The sequence below is a fragment of the Cavia porcellus genome, unplaced genomic scaffold (assembly GCF_034190915.1).
Source record: "Cavia porcellus strain 051 isolate PalLab524CR breed Dunkin Hartley unplaced genomic scaffold, mCavPor4.1 scaffold_1, whole genome shotgun sequence".
Lineage (NCBI taxonomy): Eukaryota > Metazoa > Chordata > Mammalia > Rodentia > Caviidae > Cavia > Cavia porcellus.
Genome location: NW_026947484.1, coordinates 108,698,754 through 108,713,437, shown reverse-complemented (window position 1 = coordinate 108,713,437; position 14,684 = coordinate 108,698,754). Strand labels below are relative to the sequence as shown.

Below are 14,684 nucleotides of genomic sequence, written 5' to 3'. Positions count from 1 at the left end.
ATTGCTGAACACACACCTACAATGCCATCACTCTGGGCAGGAGCCAAATTCAAACCCAGCCTGGGTTTGACTTAGCAAGATCCTGTCTCAAAATTTAAAAACATTTTTTAAAGACTGGGGATGTACACAGCTTAAGTCCCTTCCCCAGAGCATTGCCCCCTGAATGTAAAATTATAATCCCAATTACTTTTACTATAAACTTCTATTATCTGAAATAGCTAGAATAATGGCTTTGTAAATACTGTGTAAAATTCTGTGGGAAGCAATTTCACTGATACCAATAAACATGTAAAGTAATAAAAATGTTCGTATTCTTTCAACCATAATTGCATTACTGATCATTTATCCTAAGGAAATCACCACAGTACAAGCTTTGTAAAGCACACTCAAGTAAATGCTACAAGAATAAATAAAATAATCTTAAACACAGAGAAGTACAATCACATTCACTACTAGATTGTTTTGAAATTTCTGTTCTTACAAACAACAGGGAGATAAACAGTCAATAAAATTATAGCACAATTTGATGGACTATAAAACACCATTTAAAGTTATAAATATGAAGAATAAAATAATCTATAAATATGCTTGTGCCAGTACTATGTTAGAAAGTGTATTGTAGGGCTGGAGATATAGCTCAGTGGTAGAACTTGCTTTACATACACACGACCCTGGGTCCAATTTCCAAGGTGTGGAACACACACACACACACAGAGTGTAAAGATGCAAATCTATAAAACTCCTAAAAGAACACAAGAAAGAAATCTATGTGACTCTGGATTTGATGATGAGATTTTGGACACAACACCAAAACTATGGTTCATGAAAGAAAAAATTGCTGATTAAACTTTACCAAAGTTAAAAATTGTTCTGCAAAAAACAATTATAAGACAAAGGAACCATGGGGCTGGGGATTTAGCTCAGTGCATAAGTACCTGCCTGGCAAGCACAAGATTTAAGTTCGATTCCCAGTACCAAAAGAAAAACAAAAACAGCAATGGAACCCAAGTCACAGAGTGGAAATACTTTCAAAAACACCTATCTGACAAAGGACTTGTATCCAAAACATACAATCAACTTTTAAGCTCAACAATAAAACAACAATCTAATTTTAAAATGGGCAAATATCTGGACAGACACCTCACCAAAAAAAGATACACAGGTGATGATCATATGAAAAGACGTTCAATGCCATTTATAATTGAAGCATTTCAAGATAAAACAAGATACCACTACACAACTATCAGACTGCCCAAATTTTAAAAAGGATCATATCGAATACCAAATGCTGGTGAGGATATGGTACAGCACTTTTACTTTGTTGTGGGAATACAAAATGGTACACTCACTTTAGAAGATATTTTGACAATTTCTTCCAAAGTCTTCCTGCAGGATCCAACAATCATATTCCCAAGTATTTACCAACTAACCCACCTGCTCACAAATGTTTAGAACAGCTTTATTCAAACTGCCAAAATCTAGAAATCACCAAGATGCCCATCAATAAGTGGATGGATATATTATAGAACATTCATACAATCAGGTATCATTTAGCTATAAAGAAATAATTTTTGGGCTGGGGATTTAGCTCAGCGGCATAAGCGCCTGCCTTGCAAGTGTGCGGTCGTGAGTTCGATCCCTGGTACCAATAAAAACAAAAAAGACAAAAAATAATAATAATAATAACTTTCAAGCCATAAAAAGACAAGGAAAAACTTTTAAGTGTGCATTTTTAAAGCAAGGAAATCAGTTAGCAAAGGATATGTCTTGCATGACTCCAATTACATGACTTTTTTTTTATATGACATTTCAAAAAGGACAAAGATGAGTAGTTACCCTTACCATGTGTGTGAGGGAGGGAAGGAATGAATATGTGAAGTATGGGGGATTTTTAATACAGTGAAATTCTTCTGTTTAAAATTGTGATAATGCAGGGGCTGGGGATTTAGCTCAGAGGCATAAGTGCCTGCCTTGCAAGCAGGCAGTCATGAGTTCAATCCCTGGTACCGAATAAAAACGAAAAAGACCAAAAAAAAAAAAAAATTGTGATAATGCATATATAACATATGTGTCTATCAAAACCTATGAGCCTCTATAACACAAAAAATGAACATTAATGTACACAATTCTTTTTTGAAAATCAGGTGAGAGGAATTCCAGACTATGAATGAAGAATCTAACTGTATCTCTATTTTTTTTTTTTTTTTTTGTCTTTTTCCTTTTTATCGGTACCAGGGATCGAACTCACGACTGCCTGCTTACAAGGCAGGCGCTTATGCCGCTGAGCTAAATCCCCAGCCCCCTGTATCTCTATATTTTAAACAACGTCACCAAACAGGATGGAGGAAAAGGTATATGAAGCTAAACACATGGAAATGAGGGACTGAGAATATGGCTCAGTGGTATGGCACCCACCTGGCAAGCCCAAGATCCTGAGTTCAACTCCCAGTACCAAAAATAAATGAACAAATGAATGGAAATGAATGGAGTCCCTAAAACTGAAGATAAAAATTACTTATTTGCAAGTACTGCACACTGGCCAATAAAATTATTTGCCCAAGTTAGCAAGTTAGCAATCCTGATATTGCTATGTACAAATAATGCAAGTGAACAATTACAAAACTAGATGGCAGACAGGGGTAGCCAAGTTACTCACTAGAGAAGAGACTACAGTGATTCGTGTGGTAATGAAGTAAGGGTAAAAAATCAGTAAGAACTCAATTTATAGATGGATAGTTACATATGGAGTTACTTACATATATATATATATATATATATATATATATATATATATATATGCAATCTCCAAAACAAAAACAAAACAGCCAAATTACCGAAAGTATTTTTTAAAAAGAGCCAGAAAAAAAAAAGCCAGGACTGGCAGTACATGACTCAACAGGCTGAGGCAGGAGAATCCCAAGTTCTAGCCTAGCCTGGACAACTTAGCAAGACCTCATGTCAAAAACTTCAGGGCCAGGGATATAGCTCAGTGGCACAGAACCTGTCTGCCAAGCACGAGGTCATGAGTTCAATTCTCAGTACCAAAATAAGTATTTTAAAAAGAGAGCCAGGCATAAAGCTCAGTGACACAGTGCTTGCCTGGTAAGCAGACGGTCATGCATTTGATTCCTGGTACCAAAAATAAATTTTTTTAAAGGCCTAAGAATGGTACTGGGGATTTAAATTTAAATTTTTAAAATAATACAAATTAAGAATAAAAGACTCTCCAAAAACCAAAACTGATATGATTCCTTTTAAACACTAAATTCCCCAATCAGAGAACTGGGACTCCATTATGATTTCTTAGTAAATAGTTCAGTAATAACAAGAGCACTATTCCATTTTCTACTACGAAAATAAAATCAAGGGGGCTGGGGATTTAGCTTAGCGGCATAAGAGCCTGCCTCACAAGCAGGCAGTCGTGAGTTCGATCCCTGGTACCGATAAAATGGAAAAAGACAAAAAAAAAAAAAGAAAGAAAATCAAGATCTGAAACTGTCAAGTCAGAAAAATGCCATGTTTTGAATTAAATCGCATTTGATTTTCATCAAGGAAACTAAATCCATAAAATACTTTTACTAATTGTACACATCTGTTTCTTTCTCTGTCCACCAAAAAAAAGAAAAAAAGAAAGCCTACAAAACTACATTGTTTGTTTTTGGTCACAGTTTACTGTAACCATTCTCCAGTCTGAGCTACTGCCTAAATACAAATGATTCAATAGTACAGCTCAGAGACATAGTACAGGCTTAGTAGATACGAGATATGGCCTTCAATACCCAATATCCTCTCCTCTCCAACGAAGAACTACATTAAAGTTATAGGGTCCCAAAATTACAGTATGCTTTTTCATCTTAAATGTCATGAAAGGTGTGTGTCTGTGTGTCTGTGTATCTGTGTTTTGCCATTCTGAGGTTCAAACCCAGGAACCTGATATGCTAGGCAGACACTACACTGAGTTATATCCCTAGCCCACCAACATTCTTTTAATGCAGTAATTCTGACACATTATTATACTATTCAAGGAAAAAAGAATACAGAAGTATCTTAAACTATAGCCAGAAACAAATACAAAAATGAATGAACACAAAATATATACAAACACCTCATCTTCTTTGAATTAGAAATTATCTTCAGCAAATGAGGGAGAAACATCAACTACATGTAGATCAAACTTATTTTCAGTCTTCTATGAAAAGTCCTAGTTCACAAATACTTTTAAGCCTTCTTTAAAAAGCAATGTTCAGGGGCTAGGGATTTAGCTCAGTGGCATAAGCGCCTGCCTTGCAAGCAGGCAGTCATGAGTTTGATCCCCGGTACCGATAAAAAGGAAAAAGATAAAAAAAAAAAAAGCAATGTTCAATCTTTATAACATGGGGGAGGGGACATGGGGGTCTTTCTATATTGTACATGCTGATTTCAAACTCATGGACTAAATAAAGTGATGTTCCCACCTCAGTCTCAGAGTAGTTGTGCATCAACATTTATAAAACACTTAAATTCACAAACTTAACATTGAGCAAAAAAGAATAATAATAAAACCAACTTTGGCGAAGCCAAAGTTGAGAAGTTTGTTAATCAGCATCTGGTGCACACCAAAAGGAGAAAGGAGAATAACCTGTCAAATAAGCTACTTAACATCACTGAGACATTTTATCTTTGGCTGTCTATTGTACTCAACAAAGAATGCTGCCTAAAGCAGTAAAAGTACAAAAAGTTTTACCTATTTTCAACCTTAATACTTCCAGCCAGAAATAACAAAGGTGGGAAGGAGACAGATTATTGAAATTTTCTAATTCCAAGGCAATCAGAATACAAATACAATCAACTCAGGTGGATTTATTTCTGAATAAAAGAATCATATTTGTCATTCTGGGGAAAAGTCTAATAAGCTTTAAGATATTTATAAAATAAATACAAAACTATAATCAAGCTATTTAGAAAAAAGTTCATTTGATAATTACCTGTGAAGCAACATAATCACTTGTCACCAAGAATAAAACCAAACTCATTTACCTTTCTCAGAATATAAATTCCAGTCCTAGAATTCTAAAATACCCTCTTATACTACAATATTAAGGCTATAAATGTTGCTCCCTGTTGTCAGATTATAACTAGTTCACACCTGTTGTCACAGCATAACAATGAGGTCTCTTTCAACTCTCCAGTGCTTCATTTGGATGATAATTATACTGTCCTCCTAGTTTGAGTATATTTTGTCTCTGGGAAACTTCTATTAAGATACACATAGTCCATAGGCACTTGCATTTACTACTTTAGATAACTAAAGGCAGAAAAGTAGTTATAGGGTGTGCTACATTTACCCATAGAGTAAGGAGTAGAGATAGACTTCAAAGTCCACTGAATTTAAGGAAAGACTTGGGGCTCCTCTCCTTATCTCCCTCACTGAACCCTGCCTGGTCAGATGCCATTATCTGTCCTCTTCCACATTCCCAGAGTTTACTCCGGGAATGCAATGGTTTGCTGATCTGCTGAATTCCCTGCCAGTTCCTAGGTTTCCAAATAGTAAACACTGTGTTATCCAATTTACCTATCCCCATTGTCTAACACCATGTTTGTGTCACATATTAAACACTCATTAAAATGTTTTCCTAGATGATCAGAAAAACTAAGATTAGCACACAAACATAATAATGTTTTTACTTCATGCACTTCTATAACTACATTCCTTATTTTTAACTTTTAAACTAGTTTCATTGTTTGGAGAGTAGTACTAAAAATTTTTCCACGCTCTACATTTTTCAAACACTAGTACTAGTGATCATTTTGCTTTCTACTAAACCAGCAAGTAAAATAGATACAAAATAGAAAATGGCCAGTCACAGTTTAATTCCAGGACTCCAGAAGGCTGAGGCAGGAGGATCAAAAGTTCAAGTCCCATCTTGGTAATTCAGTGAAACCCTGTCTCCAAAAATAAAAAGTGTAGAGGATATATAGCTCCTTGCAAAGGTCCTGGGTTCAATCTTCAATGCCCTCCCTGCAAAAGATGGTCAATTAGGTATGGGTAATTTCAAAATGAAGATATTTTATTTGTATTCAAAATGTACTGAAAATAGTAACAGAATAAATACTGATTCCAAGAATAAGAAAGGAGATAAGAAGGAATAAGAAACATTTAATGAACACATTATATGCATGAAAAATCCATAATAAAACCCAATATTCTGGACAATTAACAGACATAGTAGGAAAAATATACATATATATAAACAGATTTAATGACATTTTAAAAATCAAGCTATTACTTTGTGTAAATTCTGACAATAATCTATTATAATTACATAGTTTCATTTCATGAAAACTAAATGCATATTTGGCATAAAAAATTTAAACACAATGCCTTTATTCACATACTGGAAACTAAAGAACTACCAGTAAACTCTCAACATTCTGATACTAAAACTCCAAAAGTATAGAACAGATGCATTTTGCTAAGATACTTTGTGTTTTCAATTTGTTTTTAAAAACTGTGTGTGCAGTGCTGGGGTCTGATCGCTGGGTCTTGCACATGCCAGGTCAAGTGTTCTACCATGGAGTTTCATTCCCAGCCTCCCCCATCTTCTTTGAGACAGGATCTGACTAAAGTGCCCAGAGCAGCCTCTTTGAGATCCTTGTGCTTCCACCTCCTTCAGTGCCAGGATTTTAGGTAAGTAGCTAGGATTACAGAAGTACACCATCATCTGTATTTCCTCATCTTTAAAACTTTTTCCTTTTTTTATCGGTACCAGGGATCGGACTCACGACTGCCTGCTTTCAAGGCAGGCGCTTATGCCACTGAGCTAAACCCCCAGCCCCCCATCTTTAAAAACTTAAGCAGCATACAGGAACTCTACTTTCTCAAAAAGAAAACAAGACTGGATGTGATGATGGGCTATTTTTCTTCACACATAGGACAATGAATTAGAAATGAGAAAAAAGGTACTAATAGTCATGATGATTTCCCTAACCTGTTTACTGCATTTGCCTTCTACAGATGTTTTTGAAAACTCTTATTCTCTAGCAAATCTAATTCAACCAGTCCTAACTTTCCAACACCAACTCAGTTTGAGATCTGCGACACTTTGAATAACTGTCTACACAAGGCCAATTTATGCGCAAACCCCAAATTTTTTTAACTTGTTAGAATTATCACATGAAAGTTAACTAAAGAAAAAAAAGCTAATTAAAGAGTAACACCTTACTTCATCAACAATCTTGATTTGCAAGTCAGGTACATTACCACAGAAGGAATCAATTATATGATATTCCTTTCACTGTAATTCCTGAATTACCACACAATACAATTAAAAGGTATGATTCCTCAAGTGACCTGATGAATTTGCCCTGAGGCCACAGGCTGCACTCTGAACCCAACCATACATCTTTTAAATATTCAATTCACCTGAGAGACATTGTATGCATACACAAATGAGTAGTGTAAAACTATCACAGCTACTACAAAAACAGCTCAAACTTCATCTGTGAAGGATAATCTCAGAAGATTTATAATGTACTTTTGAAGGAAAATGGCCTTTTTACAATTGAATAGCACCTTTTAATAAAATTAAACATATAGCAGTTTACCTTGGAAGTTGAGGAACACTGACTACAAATTCTGTAAGTCTGCAGCCTATTTCAACATAACAAAAAAGAAGTGAGATATTTCCCATGTTAGTGACATAAAAACCAAATGACAGAGAAATCTAAAATAAAATATCAGTATATAACTCATAAAGGAAACTTTAAGGTCACGTTTCCTTGAATTCCCGAACACCAAGTAGAAAGAATAAAACTTTGCTGCTTTCAAGTAAAGACAGATGCAGGTTACAGATCTTAGAAAAACAGATCCAAAACCTTTTTACCCTATCAAAGAGGACTACAAAAAATAAGTAACTGAGGGTTGGGGATTTAACTCTGCGGTGTAAGCGCCTGCCTTGCAAGCAGGCAGTAGTGAGTTCAATACCCGGTACCGATAAAAAGGAAAAAAGACACCCCCCCCAAAAAAAGCAACTGTCAAAGTACATTTAGTAGGCAAACTTTACAGGTGACTTTTCCAGATGATTAAATAATCAGCAAAAGAAGTAGAGAAAATTCTCAAAACTTTTCAAGGTCACCATATTTTCCAAGATATCCCAATATTCATTTAAGCTATTTCTTAATTTTTAAACATTCTGAATAAATAGAACTCAAACTAGATACATACAGATAGTGCAGTACCAGGATGATGAAACTTTCCAATTAATTTCATTGAATAGTTCTATAAGAATAATCAGTCTCTTGAAAGCAGCTGGAGAGTATCTACACTAGCAGCTGACTCTCTGCAGATGGCTCTGTACTTTTCCAAACGAAGTAAGCCAATTGCCTGTACACAGAATAGACAATACATAGATCTGCCAGCTCTAAGATCTGAAACAAGAATCTAAAAAGTTTCAGATTGGAACCAGGGTATAGCAGATGTAGAGTTCAGCACGTACAAGGCCCTCGGTTCAATTCTCAACACACAAAAAAAGAAACCAAACCAAACCAAACCATTTCAGATAGCTTAAGCAAAAATAAATCATTTTTCAAAAGATGTTTTCATAAGCAGGGATGGGGGTGCATACCAATAGTCTTGGCATTTTGGGAGGCTGAGGCAGGAGAAACTCAAGTCTGAGCCCTGTGTAGGCAACTCAGTCACTTAGAGAGATCATCTCAAAATTGAAAATTTAAAAAAGGGTATGGGAAGACTGTGGTGCAATGGATAGTGCACTGGATTTCTAAACATTAAAAAAAAAGGGCTGGGGGTGTAACTCAGCACATAGACACTGAGTTTAATATCCAGTACCACCAAAAGACAAGTGTTTTCATAAAAACAGAAGTTCATTAAAGGAAGTACAAATATACAAAGGCATTCAAATAAGTTCCTTAACTCAGAAACTCAAATATCTAGCAGACAAATTCACCTCTTATCTATTATGAAAACACATTTAGTTGACAAGGGGTGTTAAGTCATAAAAGGACCACATATATACTGCCTAGCATTGACTAATATTGGGTCAAAAAGAATTCCTGAGGTACTCTTCACAGTACTCAAAAAAAATTCACTTTTTTCATTTTGAAGGAAGATTTCAGGCATAATTTTAGTACCACTTGAAGTTCCTTGTCTTCAGTCCCCTCAACTCCCAACAAGCTATGTACTAAAATAAAAGGGGCATCTTCAAATTAGAGAAACAGACTTAAAATATAGTTAAAATAAAACATTGTAATTAGTGTAGAGCACAAGAGTGCCTGCCACATAGCATAAAAATTTTATCAGCAATAAGAATAACCATTTCAAAATAAGATACAGAGAAGCATATTTCAGAAGGTGGACTGGATTATGAAGTAAAATTCATACATTAATTAAAGGCAGCCAGATTCCCATCAGCTGTTCCTAGGTCTGGATGTTAGAGCTTAGTTGTTCTTAGTTTCTTTCTTTATATAGTACAAGCCAGTCCAAGAGTCAAGATGCTCTGGAATTCTTCTAGCTCTTTTACTGACTTCTTTTGGTTCTCAAAAGTTACTGAACCTCTTCTGGTAAATAATACAAACTAAATTCACAGACATTCTGAGTTATCAATGTACATAAAATATATTCTTAGGTCAAAAAGAGAGTAAACTCTAAACTTCTTAGCAATGCATTCAAAGCTGTTTTTATCTTATTTCAACTTTATTTTCCAATTTCTATCATCACAACTGTATACAAACAGCAAGTTTAGGTCTCTGCTATCTTAAGAATTTTTCAGTTTCCTCATTCTTTGCTCAGTTTCCTCAGCCACTGAAATCCTTCCCTCTTTTATTACTGAAATTACAGTTGTCCTTCAATGACAGTTTAAACTGTACCTCTCCAACAATCTTAAGTATATTCACTTTCTACTAAATTCACAGTTTGTCATTTATCTCCATGGCTTTACTTTCCTTTATACATGGTAAATTATTTCCTTTACACAATGGTAAACTATCTTACCACGTAAGTTTTTTGAGGGCAGGGATGTAGGAACACTGACTCACAAGTCCTGCAGCAGTTTGCACACAACCAGACTAGATATAAAATAGTAGTGGATCAACATGAAGGACAATGATGCCTAAATCAGTGTTTTTCAAATGGTGGATCATGACCCAACAAATTGTGAAATTAATATAATGGGCCACCATCAACATTCAAAAACCAAAACAAATAAAAACCTAAACTGAAATACAAAACATTATTTCTTGTTGTGAGTTGCAATTAAAAAATACATATATATAGATATATAGATATATAGATATATAGATATAGATATATAGATATATATTTTATATATATATATATATATATATATATATATATATATATATATATTGTAGCTGGGCACAGTGGCAAATGTCCACAGACCTGGCCAGCACTCAGAAGATTGAGAGAGGAGGATCATGAGTCCAAGGCTAGAAGGCTAGCCTGGACTACATGGTGAGACCCTGCCTCAAAGCCCGCCCCCAGAAAGAAAAAAAAAGATTAAAATTGCCAAATGATTTTTTCCCAATGCATCACCCGGCTGTAGGCCTGTGTGGAGCACAGAAAGTATCTACATAGCTGACACTTGAATATAACGAAACTAACTGGTTCTAATCTAACCACTGTGATAGCCACAATATCCTTTGTCAGTAGTGCTAGCACCTAATAATGAACTTACCACTCACTGATCATGCTCACAAAGCACTTTTTTCTGGGATCATACATTATAAAGTGTTTGCTTATCAATTAAGCCTCTTTGCTTATCTACCGGATCACAAGAATTATACCCAGTGAGACTTATCTTTAAAAATATGTAATTATCCTTGAGGGCCTGGTAATAAGCCTTCACCTACAACAAACTAGTCAAATATAGCCAGAAAGACAACTTGTAATACTCAGAAAAATCTTTATGCTTACTAATTGAAAGACCTTTTTCTGGTCACAGCAATTACGTGGAAGTGATTTCTAATGAAAAGCTAATGCTACTTTCCAAGCCTAAACTACATAAAAAAATTTAAAATATTTTTGAAATTACAACTATGACCATTATGCTCTTTGCTGATAACCAATAGCGTGCAGCAACAATAAGGACAAAGAATGCCTGCTTTAGTCCCTGACCTCTCACCCAATTTAGCAACAGGAAGATGGGTAAAAATGTGAAGGTTACATTTCACAATGGCAGAAAAAGCACAACTGCTATTCAAGTTTATAGGAATGCAATCACATTTTAACAGTTTTAAGTAACTTCACATCTAGAGTAGTTGACTACTAACAGTGAAGAGCAGCTGAAAAATTGCCAAGTGGTGGTACAAGCCTGAGCACTCTGACAGGGTGAGGCAGAAGGATTCAGATTTCAAGTCCAGCCCACACAACTTTGTTATTTAATTTAAAAAAAAAAAAAAAGTCTGGGCCAAGGACTTAGCTCAGTGGCAAAAGCGCCTGCTTTGCAAACATAAGGTTGTGAGTTCGATCCCCAGTACAAAAAAAAAAAAAAAAAAAAAAAGGAAAATATACCTGATTTAGAATCCAAAGACCTAGATTTAATTCTGGTTGTCACTTACTATTACTGTAACACTCTGCTGCACTCTCCTAAGAGGGATAGTTTCACTAATATTCACTAAGTATTTATTGAAAAATATCTTCTATGTGCCAACTGACATTTGGTTACGATTTACCAAACACATACAGTATTTGATGCCATCCCTGCCTTCAAAGGTGCTTATAATTTCTCTGTCTATAAAGGTTTTCATGAAATTCAAATGCAAAACACTGCAAATCACAACATCATACACACAGCAAGGGTTGTTCTGATTCTGATTACTTGTTTTATTTCCTTACCATCCACCTTTATTGCAAGAGTTTAGCAAGATCCAATTAATAAAGTATAAATGATCACGTAGAAATATGGTTTTCCACTGAGGCTAGTATTCAGGGTCCTAACAAATTGCTATTCATTTTCATAGTCTTAGCTTATGACTCTCAATACATATAACCATAATGAAAAAATTAACTAAGAAAACAGGCCTAGAAAGTGTAATGTTGCTTTGGGCAGGTGACTCAGTATATGGGGTTACCATGGTTACACCTGACAGTAAAAATCAAAGATGTCTAGGGCTCAGGCAAGGCCTCCTGAATCATAACCCTTAAAAGGCAAGTATGAGAATCTTTATTTTTAATAATAAGCACAACCAAGTGATTCTAAACATACTAAAACTTGAGAACCACTGCTATGAAAATTTCCTTTGATCAATAACCATTTCAAATACTATTACCAAAATCTACCTAGAAAATCTGAACCAAATAGAAGTCAGTTACAACTACAAAAGCAGCTCTTGAGAAGGTATTCAGTAGTCAATGTTACATGACTCACACAACTTAAAAAATACTTCTTGTGACACCAACCTCTTTTTATTCAATTATTTCCAAAATGTCACAGAAAATGACGTCTAAAAACTGACTGTTAATAAACAATTATATACATATTCCCTATTTATCTTATAGTTCAACAAGGGAAAGTTGGTGAGTGTATTAGCTGATTGCTATCAAAGAGCAAAGTGTATATTCTCTGGTCAGCATAAAATACACAGTGATTCTAAATGCTTCCAAGCCAACCTTAGGGAGCTACGCTCAAGGACCATACTACCAAATACCAAAGAGGCAAAACAAACAGCCAAAAGACAATCCAGTCCCTCAAAAATAGTCACAAATCCCATATCCTCTGCACACTAACACTGTCCAAAAGGAATCTCTCAAGGAATCAATCAAAAGCCCTTATTACTGCCAGGTGTGGTGGCACAAGCCTGTCACCCCAGCATTCTGGAAGCTGGGGCAAGAGGACTGCTGTGAGTTTGAGATCAGCCTGGGCTACACAGTGAGTTCAAGGCCAGCCTGCACTACAAAGCAAGACTTTGTCTCTACTTTAACCTTAAAAACTTAACTAGAAGCCAGTTACTTTCCATACTATATAATTAGTGCAAATACATTTATTTTAGTTTTGTGGGTTTTTTTTTTGGGGGGGGGGTGGTCATTTGTTTTGGTACTGGGAATCAAACTCAGGGCCTCCCACTTGCCAAACCAGTGCTGTGCTATATTCCCAACCCTTATTTTGATTTTGCTTGTTGAAAGCATCCTTCACCTACTAGCCTCCAGGTACATACACATCAAAGAGAAGACAGTCACCAGGAAAAACTGTAAGTTTTACATTAACAATGCCAGTCAAGAAAACTTTCTATCTGCACTAAAATTTAAAAGTCAGAGGGCTTCTCATTTGCAGTATCAAGCCTTGCAATGTGACTCTTTCTTAAGCCTCTTACAATCTAGTCATTTTTGGTGGGAAAAAAGACAAACTAAACCATACCAGTTTTTAGTTTAATGATTGTTCCAAGATTCAGTAAGGACAGAGTCTTGGTAAGCAGACTTTTACAGAAGCAAAGAAACTGATGCTCTTGTGTTCAAGCTTGTAAGCCTCTTAATCTCAAAGTTGTTCTGTTCTTTCACACCTTTATGAATCATCCAAGTGACTACAATATAGAAAAATTGTTATAAAACCATTTTTACATAGAGGAAAAGGATCTAAAATAGGAAAATGTCTTAAAGAGCAATTATCAAGGTTCAGACATTCACCTATGACTTGATACAAATGATACATCTTCACAATGATAATCCACCTGTCCTACTCTGATCCCACTTGGCATTCAGGCAGCAAGAAAGTTTTACTCCAACAACAGGAAGAACTTGAGTGAAAGACAAAAGCTCTAAGAAGGATTGCCTAAAAGACGTTGTTGAAAAATCAGCATCGATCAGATCAGATCAAAACAAGAAGAACAGAAAAAATTACTTTTTCCACTGGAGTGCAGCTGAATAGCAAAGCACTTGCCTAGCATGTGCAAAGTCCTGAATCTAATCCTCAGCGCCAAAGAAAAAGAAGGGGGGAAGGCAGAAAAAGAGGGAGGGAGGCAGGCAGGGAAGAAGGGAAAAGGGTCAGGAGAGGCAAGAGAGGGACCCCCTAACTGAGGTTTTAGAGAATTCACCAACTAGCTGAGCTTTGTCTACAAGATCACAACTTCCACTAGAGTACTACAGAAGTTTCAAAGAATTTGCAAATCAAAATACATGTATCTAGCAGGGTGAGCAACCAAGGCCAGGAAGACTTCTGACTACCACAACCTTTAAGAGAAAGAAGGGCATCTAGGCAGAGCATTCTTTTCCTAAACTAAAACTAAAATAAATAATTCTGTAGGAGACTATCACTAGCATGGCCTACCATGTGTGGTACCAATCAACATAGATCTCTCAAAGACACAAAGTTCTCCACTCGCCACTAACTAAGGAGTGCCAAAAAGTAATGTGTTTTCTACATAAGGAAAAGTCTTTCCAGCTTCTTAACCTGGAACCTGGGCCTGCAGTAAGTCCTTTGACCTATCTATCCTATGAGATCATCTGAGATCTCTTTTACAGGACCTAGTTTACATTTTGGGCTCAGCTGCAGAAATGTCACAAAGGAAAGGAGCCATCAATTAGGCTAGCTGTAGTTTCCTACAGAATTACTTAGTTTAGTTGGGTTAGAGCCTATAAAGTGTAAATTATTTGAAACTATATATTTACAATTCTAAATAATTTTAAGTCTAATAATAAACAAATAGAAGTTAACTTCTAAAAGGAAAGAAAAATGACA

General features: G+C 35.6%; 1 protein-coding gene across 2 annotated transcripts in view; it reads right to left on the bottom strand.

Annotated features, from left to right (window-relative positions):
• Positions 1-14,684, bottom strand: part of Snx27 (sorting nexin 27) — an 84,135-nt gene that overhangs the window by 67,257 nt on the left and 2,194 nt on the right. The gene's annotated exons all lie outside the window — the stretch shown is intronic.